General features: G+C 48.5%; 1 protein-coding gene across 4 annotated transcripts in view; it reads right to left on the reverse strand.

Annotated features, from left to right (window-relative positions):
- The window catches only part of NRXN3 (neurexin 3), a 1,780,548-nt gene that overhangs the window by 1,560,713 nt on the left and 196,046 nt on the right, over positions 1-23,789 (reverse strand). The window lies entirely within an intron of this gene.

A 23,789-nucleotide genomic window follows, 5' to 3' on the forward strand; every position in this document is an offset into this window, starting at 1 on the left:
AACCCACACCAACAAATCAGTCTGGCTGTTTGTGAGGTGCTCTGGCTAGGAATCAAACCCAGGTCTCCGGAATAGAAGGCAGGCGGGTTCTCCCACTGAACAGACACGAAGTCCGCCGCCCCCCAGCAGGGCACACCTGGTGAGAGATGAGATAAGATTTGAACTAGGTGCTCTGCTGCCAACGGTTTTACTCATAGCCACTGAGCTATGCTGCCCCGGGGCACAATAAGCATAGTCATACATCACTGGATGTAACCAACATACACTACAATAAGATGCTTCACCGAAGAATTTGGCACAGTCCATTATATTAGAGTGTGGGATTTCAAAGAATGTTGACTGGACTGCCTTCCCAACGTAGTCTGGAAATGCTTCTCCGGAGAATGAGACCCACGGTTTGTTAGATTTTCATGATTTGCTGAAATTGATGGAGAAAGATGACGATAATTCCATTGAAGAGAAAAAATGTCCAGCTGAGCTAAAGCATAATTCCATTCTGATGCCTGTAAGACACGGCTGATCACAAAAAGGGCCAGAGTGAGACGCCAGCCTTGGTAATGCAAAAAGACCTCTCCTCTCTGTTGCCGTGGCTGCTGCTGTTGCCCACAGTGCAAAATGCTCCCTGGTCCTGTACCATTCCCCCAGGATCCACCGGAGACTGGGCCATGGAGATCCACCGAGTTTTCAGTGACTGATTTTCCACCAGACTTTTCTTCCTGGTCTTAGCCTGGAAGCTCTGCTGAAACCTATTGGACACCCCAGTAAGATGTCAACCTGCACTCAGATGATTGACTGGCAATCAATCTCAGGTCTTACCCAAGGGAAGATTCTATCTCTGAGCCCCCCGCTCCACTCCCTACGGAGATGCTGCCCAGCATAAGCACAGCCGTTGGGGGCATGGGTCTTTGGAAAAGATGTTGTCCTCTACCTGCTCAGGCAGGCAGGACTCCTAACCGAACTTGTAGGATCCCCAGCTTTCACTTGTGCTGTCCTGCCTCAGAGTCCATTGCTATTCCTCACATGTCAGGGTCTCAAGTAAGCCAAGGCAGGCCACGGGCAGTCACAGACGTTCACGGAACCATCAGGCTGTGTGCAGTGTGATTTCTGCAGCCCTGCTGCCTTGAGTTCCTGCAGCAATATAGGCAGGGAGGTCATCCCCACTCCCTTACGCAGTGCCAGTATGTTCATTTCCCTCTTCTCCTTCGTTTTTAAATGTAGAAAGAAAGAAGGTCAGAAATCTAAAGACCTCCCTGAGCTCCCATACCTTGTAATCTGAGCCTGGAACTCAGACATGCCTAGCTTTAAAGTGCATTCTTTGTGCCACCCACACTGCCCCCATGAGTCATTTGACATCACACAGGCCAGGACCCCAAGGTGGCAGTGTGGGATATGGGCCAGACAGAGGTCATAGGAGCCAAGGATGAGAGAACGCAGAAGCCAAACTCCCTCCCTTTCCCCTCCCACTGCCCTCATTCAGACGAGACGCTCCAGGGAAGCAGAAAAGGCCCCAGGAGGGTACACACTTGTGTACACACACACACACACACACACACACACTACCTCAATCACAGTCCCCCAAGCCCAGATCCACAGCCTCCAGGATGGCTGAGAGGAAAGTTATTTACAGCAAGGTCTGGCCTCTTGTATCACCATGTAATTCCAGGCAATTGCACTTCCAAATAGATCTTTTTGGAGAAAATCAACAGTGGCTTTGCTTTCAATCTAGCGGAAAATGAAGTCCTGTGAATGTGTTATGTAAGCCCATGGCAGGTGGACACTGCACTCAAGCCCAGAGTGCTGTGAAGAAGGTGAGGCTCTATTCCCCAAGTGGGGGCCCCGGCCCCTGCCGCACACTGGCCTGTGGGCCACGTACAAAGGTCCAGGGAGAGAAGCAACTGTGGAGGACGCCTGCAAAACCAGCAGGGGGCACTTTGGGGGTGACATGGGAGCAGAGTGCCCCTCAGGGGAGAATATAAGAGCAGTGTCCCTGCTGCCCAGCTTCTGTCCAGGCTAATAAACTGACATCGTGACAGCCCCTCCTGCCTCTTCCTCTTTCCTGATGCTCTCCCAAGCCCACTGCTATGGAAGTCAATCCAAGCCATAGCAACCTGGAAGAGGTTTCCAAGCCGTTCTCCTCCAAAGATTTCTAAACTCGGACTCGGGAGATGTTCTCTCCAGTCTCGTAACCCCTCCGCTCCGGGCCTTAGCTGCGCCGCCCTCAGGGAGAAGCGGAATGCTAGAGGGTGTTGGAGGCATCTGTGTTTTTCGTAGTTTCTGAAATGACCACTCTCTTTGGGTGAGCTTGTTTTTTCGTTTTGTTTTGTTGCTTTTTCATCCGCACAGTGGTGTATTAATACCCAGGCACCAAATTGCTAATACGTGTTAGGAGAGTCCAATTAAACATTGCATGTTAAAAAGAGGGAAGGGTTGATCACTGTAAAGAGCAATGAACGCGGTCGCTATCATTGTGATGAAGAAATGAGAAATGTCTGTGCCACCCACCTGGGACTTATTTTGTGAAAATACATAGATAACAAAGGCGATAGTGCTGCACAAAGCATCCAACGCTCCTTCCTGTAATTCGGCAAGAAAGCGGAGCAATGGATGGGATACAGGTGGATGGGGTAGGTCTCCTTTCACCTCCTTTGTGTCCAAAGCTGCTGACTGCTCACTCGCTCAGACTCCAGGTGGGGCTGCCCCATTGCGCAGGGTGTGAGTTGCAGAAGTGAAGGGGCAGCTGAGACACTTGTCTCATCCCATCTGGAACCTTTGCAGGATAGACATGACATGGGAGACACCCTCCAGCAGACAGGCGGAGGGCAGTTTTCTCTATCCGTGTGGCGAAGGAAGCAGGATGGAATTAGATGGGACGGAGGACAAGCAGTGGGGAAATATTGAACCACACGGAATTGCAGAAGAGAGCTGCCTTTCCCAAGACCCACCCTGTGTGGGGATCCCCAGGAGCCAAGCCGCCAGACCCTGGAATTAGTGACAGTGTGCCACCTTATGGCGAGCCTAGATACTGCACAATCTCCGGTGCCTGAAACCTAACCCTTCGCTTGTTCAGAGCTCATCATCTGCTGTCTTTCTGAGACCGCGTGCTGATCCTCTGGCATCTCTAAGACCAAAAGCAGATTAGGAGAAACTATGAAAACAATGAGCTGGGTCTTATCAGCTCCCACTTTCTCATTCAACTACTTCCCCCCAGCTTTTCACTTTGACCCCAATTTGGCCTCCAAATCTAATGCTCTCAATTCACGTGTCTCATAAGTCCCCGTGGCTGACTGGGACATCTTTCCCAGTAATCCTTGTACTTGAAAAATTATATAAGAGACTTGGCATTGCATAACATAATTCCACACCAAACACTCGCTGCCAATGAGCCAATTCTGACTCACATCAGCCCTATAGGACAGGGTAGACCTGCCCCTGTGCCTTCCCGAGACTGTAACTCTTTATGGAAGAACAAAACCTCATCTTTCTCCCATAGAGCAGCTTGTGGTTTCCAACTGCTAACCTTTCCGTTAACAGCTGAACGTGTAACCCCTATGCCACCAGGGTTCCTAGCATTCCACCTATGTCCTGTCCATCATGTAAGGGCATCTACTGTGTGGAAGACACTAGAAGACCTAATCCCATCACTTGAGATCTCGTGGTCCATGTAGGAAAGCAACAATGTACTGAAATGGTTACAGTACCAATGAAAGCCTGGTGATGCAAGCAGTTAACCACTGACCCGCTAATCACCCCCAGAGCTCATCAGGAGCAGGAGAGCTGGGGATCTTCTCCCATGGAAATTCTAGCCAAGAAGATCTGTGGACACTTTGACTCCTGTCGCAAGGCATCTCTCGGAGTTGTCATTCATTCCAACAACTCCAAGCCCAAGGAGATGGGACAGGTGATAGAGAAAACCCAGAGTTTCTCAAAGAGATTTGATGAGGGCAGGGAAGTACTTTGCTTTGGCATGGCCAGTGAAGGTGCCAGTGCTTTATCTGTGCTTTGAAGGATGAGTGAGCTTGTAATCAGAAGAGGTGGGCAAGAGAAGAGTCAAAAAGCCAAACTCACTGCCATCGCATCAATTCTGACTCATGGTGGCCCTAGGGGACAGGGTAGAAGTGCCCCTGTGGATTTCTGAGAATGGAGCTCTTTATGGGGATAGAAAGCCTCATCTTCCCCCATGGAGTGGCTGATGGTGTCCAACCACTAGCTTCTTGGTTAGCAGGCCAACTTGAAATCCACTATGCCACAGGGCTCGGGTAAAGAGAATAATATGCACAAACGTACCGAGCAGCGATAAAACAAGTCCTGCCGAAATTAAATATTCATACAATTTCCTAAACCTTATTCTTAATTCTAACTCTTCAATCATCTCACAAGGTTGCTGTCACTGCTGCGAAGCACCTTTCTCAGATGGGGAGCCCGAAGAGGCCATAGTTAGGGAAAGAGTAACCTAGAGCTATGGATTCTGTCTTCAAATCCTAAACCACAGAAATCTGGGTGGGCTCAGAAGAGAGGCTGTGGCCACACTGCGAAGGACACTGAATTTCATCCAAGAGTCAAGCTAATGGTGAGGTCTCAAGCCTGGTGACCATAGAGGGGTGTTCCCCTTTGAGGACTCTAGAGTTGACCAGATGTCATTCCAGGCTGACACTGACCCATCGCTGGTCATTTCCTCTCTTCAGGTAGCATACCCTGAGCCATAGAGCTATAAAGGAACTTTCAGAGAGCACATAGAAAAGCCATTTCATTTTTCCCTGCAATGCAGCTATCAGTTTGGGTTCCTGCTCACTGCATTATGTGTGATTAGGCCTCAGGGTGCCTCCATGAATTAAAATGATACAGTCAAAATGTATGATTAAAAGACTGAGAGGCAATAATAACGGCATAATCATACCGCATGTTCATATACCACTTTAACATCTGTTGTCTCATTTATTCACATAGAAATCAGCAGCACTCGGAGACAGGAATGACAGAATGTAGCAATTCAATTTCACTGGAGGGAATATTGGAACAGAGAATGTAGGTGGTTTGCTTGGGGCCACACAGCAAGTGATGGGAGCTGTAACCAGCTCTCCGAACTCTACCATCAGTCCTCTTTCCACAGAAGCCCAACCTCTGAGTTCAGTCAGGCTATGGCATGAGAGAGACGCTATGGAAGTATCTGCGTTCACCACCACCAAGGAAGCCCTGCGTTCAGCACCATGGACAGAGGCGGAACCAACACCATTCTCTAATCGCTTTCCATGTTAATTTCCAAAGTACTTTGTGGGCTGAATTCTAGAATGCTGAATTAGGCCACGCACCCTGGGATCTCTGCTGCAGGCGCTCAGGAGTGGTGGCATTAATGGTCACTTTGAAACACGCTGAAGATTGGAACAGATTCATTAGACTGGCACAGGTGATTGGAACACAGACGTCCCCCAAAGCCGCTTCTCTTCCAACAGGTAAAGTCTCAAGGGAATGAATAATCAGTAAACTGCGTTCTAGTCCTGGTGTTTCAATGGACTCGACGGTTGAAAATGGCAGCTCAGGCACTCAGTGGTGGAAAGGCGAGCCCGATTGCTTCAGGAATGATTGACCATCTCAGAGAGCCTACAGAGCAGATCTACTCTGCCTTGTAGGGTGACGAGTTGCAATCAACCCAATGGCAGTGAGTTCGGATGTGGGAAGATGTATCCTGAGGGTCTCTGGCCCACAAATGCGATGTTGCTTGGAAATTGTCATGGGTAGATGACCATCCAGTTGGTTCACACTCAGAGCAAGCCAATGCACAGCAGAAGGAATCAGTGGGCTCAGTTTAATTAGCCAACTTCCCCCTTTCACGTTTCGGGGATAATGTGAGAACCCCCAAGTAATCAAATGCCCAAACACGGGCAACATCCTGTAATGTAACAGAGTGGCGATGGCTTGTGCCAGGCCCGGAGCTAGACACCCGAATGGTATGCCATCCTTTGATCCTATTAGAAAAAAGTGTGAGCTATACCAAAGATTGGGAGACTGAGAAAAAATATTTGGGGAAGTAATGATGTTATACTGAAAAACTATGCTGACTCTTGAGTCAGTCAATATCATTCATAGTGCCAGCTCTACCTCTTGCTAGCTGTGTGGCGTTAGAAACTTCCTTATGCACCGGAGCCCCAGGCTCTGCATGTGCAAACTCAGAGACTTACCCTTTCATGTTAGGGGTACTGAAAAGACTGTAATCAATTAAAGCCCAGAAAACAAGGTGAAGCACCCAGTGGGTCTTCCACGAACACTATTTTATAAGCTCCTCCCCACTCTCCGCACCCTGTTTTGTATGCAGAACTTTAGTCTTTCTTCCGCCTCCTCCCTCTCCCACAACTCACTGACCGACTATCAAGAAAAAATAAACCCTATTTGGGGAGAGTGCAGAGAGGGTAGGTCAGATATGGATTGATCACCAAGAGAAGGAGGTTTTACATTTAAAATGGGAATTCCTTCCATAGGAGTCCCAGGAAGGGACCGAAGGAGAACAGATGTAGACATGATGAGCAGGTGACAGGCATGGGTAAACCGGATGCATACACTTGCCAAACGTGTTGTGGCTTGCCACCCGCTAGCAGTGTGGATGGGGCTATGAGCTAATAGAAAACAGTCACTCCTGACCTAGTGTCATTTGCAGGGCAATATTGTCACCCAAACAGGAAAGGGGCTAGTGGTGAACAAGCTTTTGGCATGTGAGCTACAAGCAGAATGTACGATGCTCCACTAGTTTCTGCAAACACCAACCCACGTTCACCTTCTTTGTTATCCTACACTTCAGGATCTACAGACCCATCAAGGAAAAGAAACACACACACACACACACACACACACCATGTCTCAATAACATCTCGAGTGAAACTAGAATCCAAAGTGCTTGCTTCATGAATTCATTCTTTCAACCATTACGCATGGGTCCCCAGGAGAAATAGTTGGTGTGCTGCTAGGTACATGTGCCCAGCACAGAAGAGGGCAGAGGGAATGCTGGGGACATAATGCCAAGCACACTCTCACTCCCATCCAAAAACACTCCCCGAGATTCGCTTTATAGGTAGAGACTGGCCCCCAAACCCTTCCTGCACTCTGCTGAAATTCTGTTGATTCCATGTGGTCCAGCTCTCGGCCTCCCTCACTGCTCAGCCTCTTAGCTGAACTAATGCTCAAAGGTCCACAGTTTGTCTCAGAAAGGACCCTAAGAGTCATCTCGTTTGACCTTTATACTTTACACGTTGAGCTCCAGGGAGATCGCCACTCCCGGGTTACAGAACTAGATGTACGAAGATCTCTGACACCAGTCTTCCAACTGCCACACCTGGAAGTGTGTTCTGCTACAGGAGGTCGCCTGTCTCCCGTGTGGGTCTGCAGCCTCCTTGACGTGTTTACCATCCTGCCCCCTTTGTAGCCCCGCTTCCTCCAAGACCTTCCACTCCTCTGCAAAGTGCACCAGATGCGAGGCCACCAGATGCCTGAGTTAACTGGCTGACAAGACACTGTTTTAGGGTTTATTTAAAGCAAAACTGATATAATGTCCTCACTCAGTACTCCAACGATACTCCCTGGAATGAATCAGCCATGTTATATTAATTGGGTAGTTTTACTAACTTTTCAAAATGATAATGGAGATCGGGTCCACAAACACAGAACCCAGAAGAAAGCCCTGCTCTTTCCCCTTCCCTTGGAAATGAATGACTGGGAGCAGATGAGTTGTGCTCCTTTGGCATCTGGAGATGACAGTGATGCTCTTCTTGATGAATTCTACTCATGAGTTTGGCATGTGTTGCATCTCTTCCCACACACCCCTGGAAGCAGTGCGGTGGTGTAGACAGTAAAGATTCAAGAGTCATGTGGCTTAATAGGAATGCAGTTCCCCTGCCGTGTAACCCACAGCAATTGAAATTCTCTAAGTCTGCATTTCTTTACCTGTAAAATGGAGATAATAATTACCAACCACATTGAGGATTGGTGAGAATGAAATAAAATATGTGAGTAAAAGACCAGGTATCTGCTAAATCAAACCAACCCATCCATCCATTAATCAAGTCATTGGCTGCTGAGTCCATGCTGACTCATCATGATCTTATGGGGCAAAGTGGACTTACTTCAGAGGGTTTCTGAGGCTTTGGGGTTTCTGGGTCTTTTTAAAAATGGCCATGTATTTCTCCCACATATAGCAGAGTGTGTGTTTGAACTGCTGAACCTCTGGTGAGTAGGCACATCCACTTTTCTCTCAAGGCTCATGGACTTCTATTCTAAAAGGCCATTATCATCAAGTTAATTCCAACTGCTAGTGACCCCTCAAGACAGACTAGAACTGCCCCCCAAGGCTACAATCTTTAGAGAAACAGACTGTCACATATTTTCCTACAGAGTAGCGTTGAGTGAGTTTGACCCACTGATCTTTTGGTTCAGAGACCAGAGCTTAACAACTGCACCACTAAGCTCCTTGGGCTAATATTAGAGGCCCCCAAAGATTGATTTGCCTCCCTTTCCATTAAAAGAAGGGGGAAATGAGCACCCCTCTTTCCATTTTGGCTTTGATTCTACTTTGATCTAAAATCTGAATATTGTATTTCCTCTGTTCTGGTTCTAATGTTCCCTTTCAAAGTAACAATGCCTTATTATGTCACAGGGGATAATATGACATTGCTACCCAGTGTTACCTGGATCCAAATGTGACGTACAACTGAAGCATGATCTTATGAGGAGAATGAATCATGTATAGGGGTAAGAAGAAAAAAATAAGCAATGGCCAAATGCCTTCAATGTACTATGTATTATTATCCCATTTTATAGTCGTGGCTTGGCAAGTGTAAATAACTCAAGCCCATAGAGATATTAAGGCCCAGATAGATAGCAAAGCCCCTGAAAATATTAAAGGGCAGAGTGAGATGTAAGCCTATGACTCTCAGATTCCAAAGCCCACTTTCTACCCATTCATGCAGCACAGCCATGCTCCTGGTATGCAGTCCTTCACATGGAAAGAACCTCCCATGGAAACATGTCAGGACAATGTGTGCAGGAACAATCCATGAGGAAGATGCTGGCTACTCAAAACCTCTCCTTGTCCAGGTCCTTCCTGACTTACTGGTCTTCCTATCATTGAGCTTATAGATAACCACGTGACTGATCCATGCCTAGGACCATACCAGAGGGGGATTTTAGCTGGCAATCTATGGGATGTCATAAATTTTATATATATATATATATTTACACACAGAGGCACCTCCATATCCTACTAAAACAACAAAGAATTATACACAGAGAGGTCATTCTTAAAATCATCAGGCCCTCTTCTCTAAGACAGCCAAAATCTTCTGAGTCTGCATACTCCTTGGGTAAGAGAAGCGAAATCGCGTATCCTTCGCTTCGGGATTTTCCTGAAATCGCATCAGGGACAAAAAAAGGGAAATTGACCTACCAGGTCTTCAAGTGGATGCATCTCAAGTGCATCACTAAACATCCATCGATTTGGAAGCAGAAGACATGGGTTTCTAAAGGCTTGGTTCAACTGCATCCTAAGGATGACACACAGGTTCCCCAGCACCTCTCATGCCCATGTCCTCATATGGAAAGTAAGAAGCCCAACACCCATCTCACAGGGTTATGCTGGTGACGAAGCCAAAGGAGGTGAAGTCCTCAGTGAACTCTAGACCCTGTGACCATGGCAGTTGCTCGTCTTGGTAGGTCAATGACCACTCTGTACCCTCCATTGACTCCCAGTGGTTGAAGGCCTTGTTCGGGAGCACACAGCCTCTGAGCAGGGGCAACAGAACTGGAGTTGTAAGAAGCAGACGCAGGTGTCCAGGCGGTAGTACACCGTCTGGAAGAGTCCATAATCCTTACAGCCTCATTTGTCTGCTTTTTCTGCCTCTCCCTCTGCCAAATGTCTTAGTTTCCTCAGGCCTCTATAAAGGGGTCCCGAGGAGCCGTGAAGGGTGATGGGGGGTAGCAGAAAAGGACAGGAAATTCTGGGGGAGGGACTAAAAAGACCAGAGCAGCTGAGGTGGGCGGGGAGTCTAAAGAGGAAGACCATGGGAAGGAGAAAGGAGGAGAGGTGAAGGAAGAGGAGTCCGGGAAGGGGATTAAAGGTAAGAGAAATTCCTTGTGCACACGCCCAGAAAGAAGCAGGGATGAGGGGCAATTTCACCCCACTGCCTCTGATGAGCTCCACCACCCCCTCCTGTCCATGCAGCTTAGCGCCAGGCCAAAGCCCCCCTAGAATGGACACCCCACCTAGCAAATGTGCAGCCTCAAAGGTGGGAACCGACACACTGAAGACAGACAGACCGACTGCCCACGCAAGTGCCGCTGCTGCGAACACCCCCAACCCCAGCCCTCTCCAGGCGCTTAAGGATACAGAGAGTTGGATCCAATTAATTGAAATATAAGCTGCAGGCCATAGGATTTATCGGGAACCCTGGGAACGTGGCAGGAGGATGCTCACATCATGCAAATAAACTAGAAGGGGGCCCTTGAAGACAATCATTCCAATTGAACAGCCCGGCTAAGAGAGCAATCACCCACCTCCCAGCTGTCCTCCCAGCGCCCCGGGCACCTGGACAGGCCTGATGTGCCCCGTGAAGCAGCCTTAGCCCCACGAGCCTGCGAGGCACAGGGCAGCTTTCACCTCTTTAACCCTGGAAGAAGGAACACAGCTTCAGGCTGATTCCGGCCTTCCCCGGGGAGGATCCCCGGGCCTTATCTCTGGAGCAGCACGACCTCTAGGAACCTCTGTGCAGGAGAGATAAACCCCGGAGCCCAGGAGGAAGCCTGTCTATCTCCCAACAAAGCATCTTTGCCAATTACTTTTTTGTGTGCGCCTGTGTGCTCCTCAGGGAAGGGAGCGTTTTGAGAAAGTAGTAACCGCAGTAACAGTAATCGCCTCCCTCGTCGGCCGATGCTGTGCAGGCCAATTCTCGGGGAAGGAGTGGACGGGACTGCTGGCTGCATTGTGCCGGCCTTGTGCCTGGCTCCCGGCCGAGGCCCACTGGCTTCCCCGGGGGTGCCTGAGCCTGGGTCTGCTGGAGGAGATATGGCCGCCACCTCTCTTCCTACAGAATAAACAAGTGATTAACTGTCTCATTAGCGACTGTGCGGGAAGACACACAACTCGCATCCCGACGGGGGGCGCAGCCGGGAGATTTATATTATTTAACACTAAAAGCAAAACACACGTGGCCTTCCACCCCGCTGACTGCCCGCGTGCGGCTGTGTGGTAGAGTGGGTAGGCATAGTCCAGGGAGGCCTCCTCGCTTGGCCACAGGGGAGAACAGGGGAGTGGGGGCTGGATGACCCTCTTGGCGTTGGGGGGTTGGGGGACTGCCGAGGGCTGGGGTACCTTGAGGATGAGAGGAGGCCCCTGGGTGCTTGGAACAGTTTGCTCTCAACTGTGCCTTAAAGGTTGGCCCTTCGAATCCACTCAGCAACTCTGCAAAAGCAAGGGCTCACGGTCTATTGGGGTGACAATTATAGTCCAGAACCCCAGGAGTAGTTCTGTTTTGTAACCTGAGGTCACCGTGAGTTGGCACCAACTCCACAGCATCAGGGTTGGGTTTGGGTTCAGGATTGGACCTGGGGGATGGTGGGGGCAGGGGCGGCTGGGAAATCCCAGTGTGAAAGGAAAGGGGAAACAAACCACATGTCATAAGTCAATTCTAGCCGCTGGTTGCCCTACAGGGCAGCGGAGAATGGCCCTGCTGGGTTTCCTGGGCTGTAAATACCTCCGGAAGCAGAAAGCCTCATCTTTCTCCCTCAGAGCAGCTGGTGAGTTCGAACTGCTACCAGGGTGATCTGCAGCCCAAAGCATCAGCTGTGGGGCCAGCAGGAAAGGAAGACCCGGAGAAGGACGGGTCCACTCAGACATGCACCAGGGTTGACTTGAAACTGGGGGTGGGCAGGGGGGAGGAGGAGTCTCCACTCCCTGGGAAGGAAAGAGAATTAGAAATCAAGTTTCCTGGGGGAGGGGGGAAATGAGCTGATACCAAGGGCTCGAGCCAGAAAGCAAATGTTTTGAGAATGATGGTGGCAACCAAATGTACAAATGTGCTTAACACAATGGATGGATGGCTAGATCGTGATAAGAGCTATATGAGCCCCCAATAAAATGATTTTTTTTTAAAGAAAGAAACCAACCAAGCTTCCTAGATCTGAGGATATTAGGCAACAGACCTGGGGCAAGTTCTGCCTGATTGCCTCACCTCTAAAACGTGGAGGAGGAGTGGGCCGCATCGTGGTCATGTTCGAGACCAGGTCAGCAGTTCGAGACCACCAGATTCTCCACGGGAGAAAGACAAGATTTTCTACTTCTATAACGAATGTTCCAGGTGTGGAAGCCCACAGGAGCAGTTCTGCCCTGTGTTCTGGGGCCGCGATGCATCACATTCGCTTCAGTGGCAGTATGTGTTTTGAACACGGGGACACGGCGCTCTGGTTGGGTGATAGGTTACATATCGGGCTGTTTCCCTCAAGGTCAGCAGTTGGAATCCACCAGCGACTCCACCCAAAGAGATGAGTCTTTAAGGAACCACAACATCAGATGCCTAAGGGGCAATTTTGCTCTGTCCCACGGGGTTGCCACGAGTCAGAACTGACTCAATGGCACTGAGTTAGGGTTTGAAACTGGAGAGGAAGGTTCACCAGATGGGTTATGAGAATACTGGGATCCACTGTGGTTCCGCTTTTAAAATCACACTGCACAGTGGTTCAAAGAATAGGCTCGTCCAACCTCAGTCTTTCTCCAGTCAGACCTCAGCTCACTCGCGAGCCGTGGGAATCCCAGCACTTGACTTCGGGGCGGGTCAGTTTCATCAGCTGTAAAACGGGCACACCCATAATACTCACCTCCTAAAATTAAAGGAGGGAATTCCCGACAGCACCAGAGCAACGCCGGGCGTAGAGGGCACGCGATGTGTGTCCCTTGTCACGTCAACCCTTGCTCCTCATCAATGCACCCGCCATGTACTTCGAGGAATGCAAGTTCGGTAAAAGTGGCAAAACCGGAGGCTGACCACATTGGAGCAACCAATGAAGAATGGCCACCGCATTACGTACCTTCCACATCACAAAACCACACACCTGCCCCATGCACCATTTGAGACCTGCCAACCCCTGAGAACCATGGTCCAGACAAGCGGACACCTATCCTCCGCCGTCCTCACCAGCACGCCTCTCGCCTCATGCTGCACGGCTCGTGACAGCAACACCATCGGCGCACAAAGGAGTTGGTGTAGATTTTTTTTTACTATTGTCACAAATGCGAACGACCAGACCATGAAATAATACAGGAGGAGAGGGTGTCATTGTTAATAAGCTTGACATTGAAATCAGGCTCCCTGTGTGCGGAATGCTACCTCTCCCACGGGTCCTCGTGACATCAGCGTGCCCCTCTACCTCGCGGTGCCTTGCATTTTGCATGTCAAGTATAGGGCAATGACAGTATTTTAGACATGCCAACGGTGCTGCTCACACTCGATGCTTGAACTCTTGCATTCATCGGAACAACTGCATGAAGTGGGCATGCTTTTATTCGCTCTATTTTCAGAACGAGGAAACTGAGGCACAGAGAGAATCGGTATTTTGCCTAAGCTTGAAGAGCCGCTGAGAGGCAGAGTTGGGTTTTGAACGCCAGCAGTTTGGACTCAGAGTCTACACGCTCAGTCACCACCCACAAGGTTATCAAAGAGATTATGTGAAATAACCCAGCATTCCATACCTGGCTCAGCACATAATATATATATAAAATTTAAGCTCCACTGATATTGATCACATCATTTCAGAATCATGGTGACTCTGTGGATTCTGAAACTATGAATTCTTATCAAGACAGACTTTCTCTTCTTTCTCTGGCGGAGCAGCTGGAGGGTTTGAAGTGCTGACCTTGCAGTTAGCAGCCCAATGCCTGAGCCACAGTGCACCAGGACGCCTCTGTACCTGGGAGGAGCTCCATGACATGGTAGGCATTTTTCTTGGGGTGGTATGTATTATTAGAGTCCCTGGGTCATTCAAACGGCTAATGCACCTGCTGTTGACTGGCAGGTGCGTGGCTCAGGTTCACCCAGAAGAGCCTCAGAAGAAAGGTCTGGCAATCTACTGAAAATTAACCCTGGACAAATGTTTGGCGCACAGTCCTGCTCTTAAACACATTGGGACACCATGAGCTGCAATCAACTTGATGCCAACTGGTTTGTTTTGATTTGGTTTTGGGCCTGTTTCATCATCTTATTATTATTAGAGAATCAACTGTGTATGCACTGGTTTGAAAGGCAGTAGTTAAGCAGACTCTAGCTGCCCAGTCCAATAGCCACTAGCCACTTGTGCCTGTTTAGATTTACATGTAATTGTGAAAATGAGGTAATATTTTAAATGCATCACCTTGCTTGTGCTAGCTATATTCCAATGGCCACATAGTCACAAGTGGTTCCTGGCTACCGTATTGGAAATGCAAATATGGAGCATTTCCGTCGTTGAACCAAGTTCTGTTGGCCAGCTCTGCTCCAGAGGGAGACTGCTGGAATGAAACAGGAATTCAGCTAGTAGAGGGGCGTTCCACAGAATAGCTAGCACCCTGTGCTTTGGTTTCCTCAAGCACAGAACAAAAATAATAATGCGTGCCCCATTTTGTGGCTGTGAGGAGTGTCCGAGTGAGTATATTTAGTGTACTTAGAAATAGCCCTGGGCACAGCAGGTTACATACAAGAGCTTGGGTGACCATCAGAGTGGTAGCGTCATCATTTTTGGTATCATTTATACCAAGTCACTTGGCACACAGCTTAATTTGCAAATCTTGGCATCTCGCCTACACCAGAGATGCCTTTCTCTCCCTCCTTCTACTCTCCCACCTACCTTTCAAATGTCTATGTTAACTCCCCCACAAGGTGACGTGGGAGACTGAACATCAGTACTTACTAATTCTATCCTCTTGCCCAGGGCCCTGAAGTCCCTCTGAGCCTGAGTTTTCCCACCTGCATACTGGAAACGAAGATCTCACCTGATGGCAGGATCAGCCAAGGCAGGGCCCGCCACCTGAGAGATCTTCACTCCATGGCTCGTACGATGAGTAAGGCTCAACAAACCTGTGCTCCTAAGACAGTGTTCTCAACCTGTGGGTCGCGACCGCATTTGCGGGGGTCACCCAATTCATCACAGTAGCAAAATGACAGTTATGAAGTAGCAACAAAATTAATGTTATGGTTGGGTGTCACCACAACATGAGGAACTATTTTAAAGGGTTGCGGCATTAGGGAGATTGAGAACCACTTTTCTAAGAGAATCATGTAAAAGTTTCAAAGAATCAAGAACGTGGAGAAGAAATTGATGCGCATTCCTGCGATCTGCAGGATGAGGTTTGTAGAGCCAGAAGTAAGCAGGCACGGTGCCCAAAGTCACTGTCCCTCCGCCAGATTATACACACGCCACTTGCGAAGGCCATTTAATAACATGCGGAGTTCTAGAAGATCCCCTGCAGGGAACTACACGTTTTCAGAAAAGAAGGCATGCTGACCTGCAGAAACAGCTTTGAGGAATTAGATAATTTCCAGACCACAGGAAAGTAAGGCCAAGGCCACACTGCCTACTTGTCAAGACTACTGCTGTTCGGCCCTCTTGCTCCCCACCCCCACCTGTCACCACCCGCCTCCTCTTCGCCACAGCAACTTCTTGAGTGGCGCTGTTTCCCTGCTTTCTTTTTCTCTTCACTTCTGTTCACTCATCAGGAACTCAGATGGCACAGTGGGTTAAGCACTGGGCGGCTAACCCCCAGGTTTGAACCTGCCACAGCAAAGGCACTTGGGTGGTGTGGTAAGCCATCAGCTCCCTAACTAATTTGGCCCACCACCCCTTTTTCAGGAAAAAAAAATTACTCAGTGTTCCTTGGCCATTAAAAACATTTGTACTATAGCCTGTAATCCAGGTTAAAGTATTGGTATCTGCTTCTGCAGCTCCTCTGGATCATTTCACCACCACCACCACCCGCCTGCCCCCTGCCAACCCCATCCCACCCATGAGGCAGTGTTGCCCACGTTGGGAAACAATGCACAGTAGGCTAACCATTTGGGCTGCTAACTGCAAGGTTGGCAGTTCAAACTCACCAGCCACTCCTCGGGAGAAAGACGAAGTTCTCTGCCACCGTCAAGATTTACAGCCTCGGAAACCCCAAGGAAGGGTTCTACTCTGTCCTATAGGGTCACTATGAGTCAGAATCAACTTCACTGGGTTTGGGTTTGGGTTCCGCATCAGCCACTGCATCATGACTCTCGCCCTGCCGTTCCACTGTAGATGTTCTCCACAAGTCGCCCATGGCCTCCTTTTCGCCGCCCACGGGTGTCCTCATCCCAACCACGGAGCAGTGTGTCCGGCTATGGGACTACTACTATGGCAGAAGGTGAAGGATGGTCTAGAGGGGCCTGGACCCTTGCACTGAGTCTGGGTGGTCCCTGTACACACGATGACGTCTCACACTTGTGATGCTGGTAGTTTTATGGCAAAGAGGGAATTATTCGAGGTAGCCTAAGCTAATCAGCTGGCGGAAGAAAGGGGTGTCAGAGTGCCCGAGCATGATTCCATGAGTCATTCTTTGCCTTGAAAACAGAGGAGGCCATGTGGCAAGGGATGGGGTGGCCTCGGGGAGCTGAGATCCACTGCAACTGACAGCAAACCATGGGGATTTCAGTCCAGCAACTACCTGGAACTCAGTCCTGCCTATCGCCTGCAGGCGTTTGGAAGTGGATCCTTCCCTGGGTCTGTAGACAAGAGCTCATGTGTCCAATGCGCCTTGATTTAGTTCTGAGAGAACCTAAGTAGAGACCCAGCCCAGGCCACCTACTAGGTTTGTGGCCTACAGAATAATGACCAAATAAACGAGGGTGCTTTTAAGCCGTAACTCCATGGTAATTTCCTATGTGACACAAAAGCCCAACTCAGACTTGGAATCCTGGAGCCCGTGTCTGAGGGCTTTTCTTCCCTGATGCTTTGAGCCCTGCGATCTGAGTCACGAACTGCATCTCTGACTATGGCTTCTCCACATCTCAGTGCCTCTCTTTCCCCACTACTCAGATAGTGCTGGTACCTAACAATTATCTTGGATCCATAATAGTGCTTGTCCAAGCCAGCATATGATCAGGGACTTGCAGTTAGGGGTCATAGGAGATGGGGATGTTCATGGGACTGCCAGGGCAGGTGGATCAGGAGAAAAAAACAGCTTAAAACCAGAACATGCATTGTCACTTAGCCTGAGGCAGAAGAGTTTTCTTTCCCAGGCTACCAAAGCTCCTTGCCTCCCTTGGCTTACCCACCCACCTGGAAGGAACTCTTTCTTTCCCTGACCACGCTCCCCCCTAACCCCCACTCAGGCACATGCTGGACATCATCAACTCCCTCCTGCTGAGGCTTTTTGGCTGTTCGGTTCACAAGGTCGCGTGAGTGTGTGCCAGCCAATGCTGAACAGCTGGACATCACTCAGCACCAACAACTTGGCAGCCAGCAAGAGGACAGCGAGTCTCAAAGCCCTCCAGATACGCGCAGACAGCCCTGTGGGCGCACGTTGGAGGGGAGAGAAGCCGGAGACATGTCAACAACTCTTAAGTGCAGCTTGGGAAGATGGGTCTGGCAAACTGTCCACACACCAAGGAGCATCCTTGGCAGGTGAACTGCTAGAATTCCCATCTAGAACTTCCACAGGGCAAGTCAACGTGACCAGTGTTCTGAACACTCGCGTGCTCAGCGCTGGAAGACAACTTGCAGAAACAATTCCTTTTCTTTCCCTTTGACTTCTTGCCTGAGTTCCAGTCCCTCCTTTTGCCCTGGAAGGACTCCCAGGGAATCTCAACTCAATGCCCCCAAAGCAAGGGTCTCACCTCTTCTCCAACCACGTTGGCAAGGCCGCTCTCTCTCCCTACCCAGGTTACAAACCTGACAACCGAGAGGATTGAGGCTTGCGTTTCAATCCCTGCCCCTTATTGGAAAACTAACGTGAGTCTTCGTGTATTCATCTGCAAAGTGGGTATTATCATAACAGCACCTGCCTCTGAGGGCTGTGGATGGGTCATAAGAATATCCATGTAAAAGACAATGGCTTAGTAGCTGCCCATAGAAAGCCTGCAGTCCAAGGGAAGGTCATATCATGCCATCAGTCTGATGTCCTCACCTGTCAAGTGGAAGAAGTGGACCTTGCAGTCACATAAAGTCATTTCAATGCATAACTACTGTCCATGGCGTCTACACGTTTTACAGATGCTTGGCCCTGCCAATGAAGACCACCCACCTATTGCATGTATACCCCTAGCTTGCCCCCTTCATGTTATGTATATGCCTCTAATACAACCCCTTCCTGTTACATACGTGCTTCCCATGGCTTGCATATCATATAGATTACATATGCTCATGAGAGAATGCATTTTAAAAAAACCAAACGCACACAAGACAGCTTATACGGTCTGTCTACATAACTCAAACTCATTTCTGATTGTGGACCCCAGCAAGATTCCAAGGCTCCTCAATAATGTCATGTCATCAGTGTAACATTGCCCCATCTCCCTCCAGAATCAATCTGCAAATTCACCGCCATCAAGTCAATGCCACTCATCGTGAGCCTGCAGGACAGTGTAGAACTGCCCCTGTGAACTTCCCAGACTGCAGCTCTGAGGACAAAGAACAGCTGGTGGTTTTGAACTTTGGACCTTGTGGTTAGCAGGCCAATGAGTAACCACTATACCAACAGGGTTCCTCCTCCCTGAATATCTATAGTAGCACCTTGAGGGGAAAATCCCATTTAGTTTTGTATGAGGGGTTGGGTCTTCATCTTCTCTACTAATTAGATTTTAGTTCCTTGAGGTCAAGTCCTGGGTCAAGTCCACTTTACTTTCCCCTTACCCCCTGTGCTGGAGTTGATTCGACCCAGAGCAACCCTGTGGGATGGAGTAGAACTGCGCCCATTGGGGATTCCATGGCTGTAACTCACTACTGGAAACAGACTGTCACACTGTTCACCAGTGGACTGACTGGTAGGTCCGAACTGCCAACCTTTAGGTCAGCGGCTGAGTGTTTTAGCCACTGTACCATGAAGGATTCTCATCATTTCCCCTTAGTGCCTAGGCAGAGCTATAAACATTAACTGAATGAATGACCTACTGCAGGCACCTCTGGCTAATAAAGAGGAAACACTACCCGGAGGAAATGCGGCATGCTGCCTGGTGGGCTGTTTCAGGAGATGCCATGCTTGCTAAACACATCAGATCTGGACACCGTATACATGTCCACTACCCTTTTTAAAGGAGCAATTCCTTTAGTAAACATTTCACTGAGAATCTCAAAAAAAAACCACCCTTTTAAAACAAGAAGAGAAGAGAGACAGGCTGGTGAAGCAGATGCTAATGGCCAGGACCTGCTATTCCCAGAACTCCACTGGGTAAATACAAACTCTAAGTTTTCAGGAGAGGGAAAAATCAAACAAAAACTGAAATCAACTCCCTAAAGCTGTCATTCATCTTTACAAGGTCACTATCCAGCGAGCACACCTTCAGCTGTCTGGTCAAGGTGGGTGAGATAGGATTTATTTATGTGTTGTTCCAAATGGGCTCGTAGGGAACGGTTTCTGCCATCGCACGGCCACTTCCCCAAGCAAGAACTATCCGAAGCGGAGGAGCGCAAGCTGTTCCGCTGGTGGAGGTGCATGGACCGAGCCAGAGGATGATGCGCCATGCGGACCCAAGATGACTCCTGGAGGACTACAAACCTGAAGCACGAGGGAAGTTTTACACGAGCACTGGGGTGGGATGCATAAGGCTTTGGGGGCTTGCCCCTAGATGTCTGATTTTATGAAAGGCATTTAACCTATTTCTGAGTTTTATTTTTTTCCATCTATAAAATGAGAGCTTTAAGTGAGATAGGTGAGTTTCGATCCTGGACACCCATTACAGCACTTGGCCAGGACATTGGTGCAAGGCGATGCATCCACGGACACCAATACCTGTGGTTTATCCCCAGATTTGGACTCTGTTCTTCTAGGAGGAGACCTGGGTGTTAATAGTTTTAAAGGTGAGAACCACTGGACCAGGACAATCACAACCCTTTGAGTACTAACCCTCAGTGATTATAGAGATGATTCTGTAGGCATCTTTCTCAAAACCAGCAAACTGCCCCTTGCAACATGCAGCTATCAATGGAAGACAAGAATTGGGCGGGAGCCTATGTAGTCGACGTGAGTAGAAATACTGACAACCTGTTTTCACCTTATCATGGTCTACACACCTGTGTTCTCTGGGAGAAGACATCTCCAGAGCTTTGTGCGAATGCCTCTGTCCCTGATCAGTCCGACTTCACACAAACTCTATATAGGACTTACCATATATACTCAAGTAGAAACTGAGGTTTTTTTCCAGCACATTTTTATGCCGTTTTTGTGGTAAAGTTAGGTGCCTCGCCTGATAGTCTGGTCAGCTTATACTTCAGTATATAAGCTCTAGTAACTGAGAAAGTAGAGCAGGCATTGCGACCGATAAATGAATGGTTCTCTGATTCAAAGGCAGGCATTAATCATAGTAGGTCTATTTCCCTATCTCGTGTCCTTTTTAAGCCCATATTCCAAAGGTGCATTATCAAGGTGACTTTCTTGTGGTGCCCAATCATCACACTGATTACGGTTTGGTAGTCGGATGGGAATGTGTATTCCTGTTACAAAGGAAAACACTGAGTCGTTAATGAAGTGCCTAGCACATAGTAGGTACATGATACTACTTATTAGGGTGGGACTGGCTTGGTCTTGAGTTCCAGATTAGGATTAGGGCTATGATTCAGGGGGAGGATTAAGGATAGGGTCGGAAATAATATTTGAAATGTGGTTGAGGCTTACGGTTAGAGATAGTGTTGTGGATGGATTTGGAGTTAGGGTTAGGGACATGGCTGGGGAGTGAGTCGGGTAAAGGATTGGGATTCTAGTTTGAGATAGGATTAGATATAGGATTGGGATGAAAGTTTGAAATAGGATTGGTGAAAGGATGGGGACCAGAGTTGAGGCTATAGTTTGAGATAAGTTTGGAGACCAAGTTGAAGTTGGTCATGCTTTGAGGTTGACTTAAGGGGAGGGAAGTAGCTGAGAATTGGGGGAGAACATCTAAACTTACTATTGTGCGTGGGACTTTGATTAAGAAGAGAGAAACTTTTTTGAATAACTACCCTGTGCTAAATATTATTCTAGACTTCTTTACCAGTGTGACAATAGAAATCAATTTTCTAAAGCACAACTACATGCCAAGAGCTACATTAGTTGTTACAACTTATTTCTCTCAACAACCATGCAATGTAGGTATTATCTCATATGTCCTGGATCCAGAGGCAGCTATGGGAATAGAAGGGAGTGGTGCATGGTTTAAAATCAGGAAAGGTGGGTAACAGGGTCCTATCCTCGCACTGTACTTATTCAATCTGTATGCAGATAATTAGAGAAGCTGCATTATATGAAGAAGAATGTGGCTTCAAGATTGGAGGAAGGCTTATTGATATGCAGAGGACCAAACCTTGCTTACTGAAAGTGAGCAGGAGGACTTGAAGCTCTTGCTGATGATCAAGGATTTCAGCCTTCAGGATGGATTACAACTCAGTGTAAAGAAGACTACAATCCTCACAACTGGACCAAGAGGTAACATCATGATAAACGGAGACAAGGTTGAAGTCATCCAGGATTTTGCCTTGCTTGGATCCACATTCAATGCTCATGGAAGCAGCAGTCAAGAGACCAAAAGATGAATGGCATTGGGTAAATCTGAGGCACAAGATCGCTTTGGAGTATTGAAAAGCAAGGATGTTACTATGGGGACTAAGGTACACCTGATCCAAGCCATGACATTTTCCATTACCTCATATGCCTGTGAATGTGGTCCATTGACAAAAGAAGACTGAAGAGGAATCCATGCATTTGAATGGTGGTGCTGGGGAAGAATGTTGAAAGTACTGTGGACTGCTAAAAGGACAAACTGATCTGTCTTGGAAGAAGTACGGTCAAGGTGCTCCTTAGAGGCGTGGATGGTGAGACTTTCTTACATACTTTGGACATGTAGTCAGGAGAGACAAGTCCTTGGAGACGGGCATCATGTTGGGTAAAGCAGAGGGGCAGCAAAGCAGAAGAAGGCTATCAAGGAGAGAGATTGGCATCACGGCCGCACAATGGCCTCCAGCACAGGAACAATTGTGACGATGGTGCAGGACTGGGTGGTGTTTCGTTCTGTTGTGCATAAGGTTGCTATGGGTCGGAACCAACTGGATAGTACCTGACAACCACCACCACCACATCTCATATGTCTAATAGAATAAAAAGCTGAGACCATAAAGAGATAGGAAGTGGGTCTAAGACTGTCAAGTTGAAGACATGGTGTTTGAACTTGACCCTAAAACCAAAGCATTTTGTGTCAAAGTACTGCATGGGATGGTAAATGGTCCTCCGCATCGTTCAGAATGCAAGAAAGCTTTAATAAAGGGTCAGGAAGTGCCCTGGGCTAGTGGTTAAGAGGTGAGAAGAATAAGATGTATCATCTTTCTTTCAGGGCTATCAGATTGGCCTGTGCCGTGATTTATAACTCTTTTCCCCAAGCAAGGTTAGAAGCACACCTTCCTTCCCAGGGAGCCCCTGTCCTCTCCATCATCTAAGTAACATTCAGCCTCCTGCCCAGCTTCTGTGCTATGATGTCATCACAGGGTCATCTCTCTCTTTCACATGAGCCCCTCTGGGATCCACCCAAAGATGCAATTTCTTTTCTATTTCTTCTTCTCTTCCGAAAGCCTCTTTCCAGAGACACACAAACACCGGATTCATTATCTCGTCCTCAGGTAGAAGGCTGTGTTAAAGAGGCTTCATCAATCTCTTAAATAAAGCTGGCAAAATATTTCACTTACTCTGGGCTTTCTGGTCCCTAATGTAGTCAGACCAGCTTTTCCTGCAGCCCTGCCTGCGTGGTCAAGGAACCCAACATCTCCTTCTCCCCCACCCCACCGCTTAGCTCCTTTAACAAGCACATATAGAAGATGGGCGGGTCCTTTCATCAGCACATTTACGACTCTCCCAAGGGAAAAGATAGATTTCACAATTCCTGCTTCCCTCTCGTTGAAGTTAAAAAAAAAAATCAAAGTGAGAAAACTCAAACCAGGCAGATCTAGCTAAATAGCTTCAGTGCAGATCCCTCTGAGGTGCTTCCTCCTGCTACATAGCCCCCAGTGGTGTCCCTTCTTTGCCCGGGACCCTTTGGCTCCTCTCCACCCTTCCCCACCCCACCCCCAATCCTCTCCTAATTGGTGCTTTTTTTAAATGGCTTGGAACTTTCCTCTAGTGGCCAGTACCTGAAAACTTCCTCAACCTTGGGGAGGGGGGCAGAAAGACTTAGATTCACATCTCATCTCTGTCCCTGGCTGGTTTGCACAAGATTGCCGACTCCTCTGGGCCTCAGTCACCTGTGGGTGACAGTAGCAGGGTCCTAAATGCACAGTCCGTAGGACTAGGACACGAAGCTGGCACCCATGTGCCTCTTCTAAGACATCCACTCACTGCCACCCAGTGTATTCTGACTCACAGAGATCACCTAGGACAGAATAGAACTGCTGCCGAGGGTGTCTGGGACTTTATGAGAGCAGACAACATCTATTGTCTCTCACAGAGCTGCTTGTGGGTTTGAACTGCCAGCCTTTTGGTTAGTCACCCAAGACTTCACCCGCCTCACCACCAGGGCTCCCTATGTGCTTCTGGATGATGACAAATGAAAGTGCCTGGGACAGCAGCAGGCCTACGTGCCTTTGCGGAGACATAA

This window comes from Tenrec ecaudatus, chromosome 14 (assembly GCF_050624435.1).
Source record: "Tenrec ecaudatus isolate mTenEca1 chromosome 14, mTenEca1.hap1, whole genome shotgun sequence".
Classification (NCBI taxonomy): domain Eukaryota; kingdom Metazoa; phylum Chordata; class Mammalia; order Afrosoricida; family Tenrecidae; genus Tenrec; species Tenrec ecaudatus.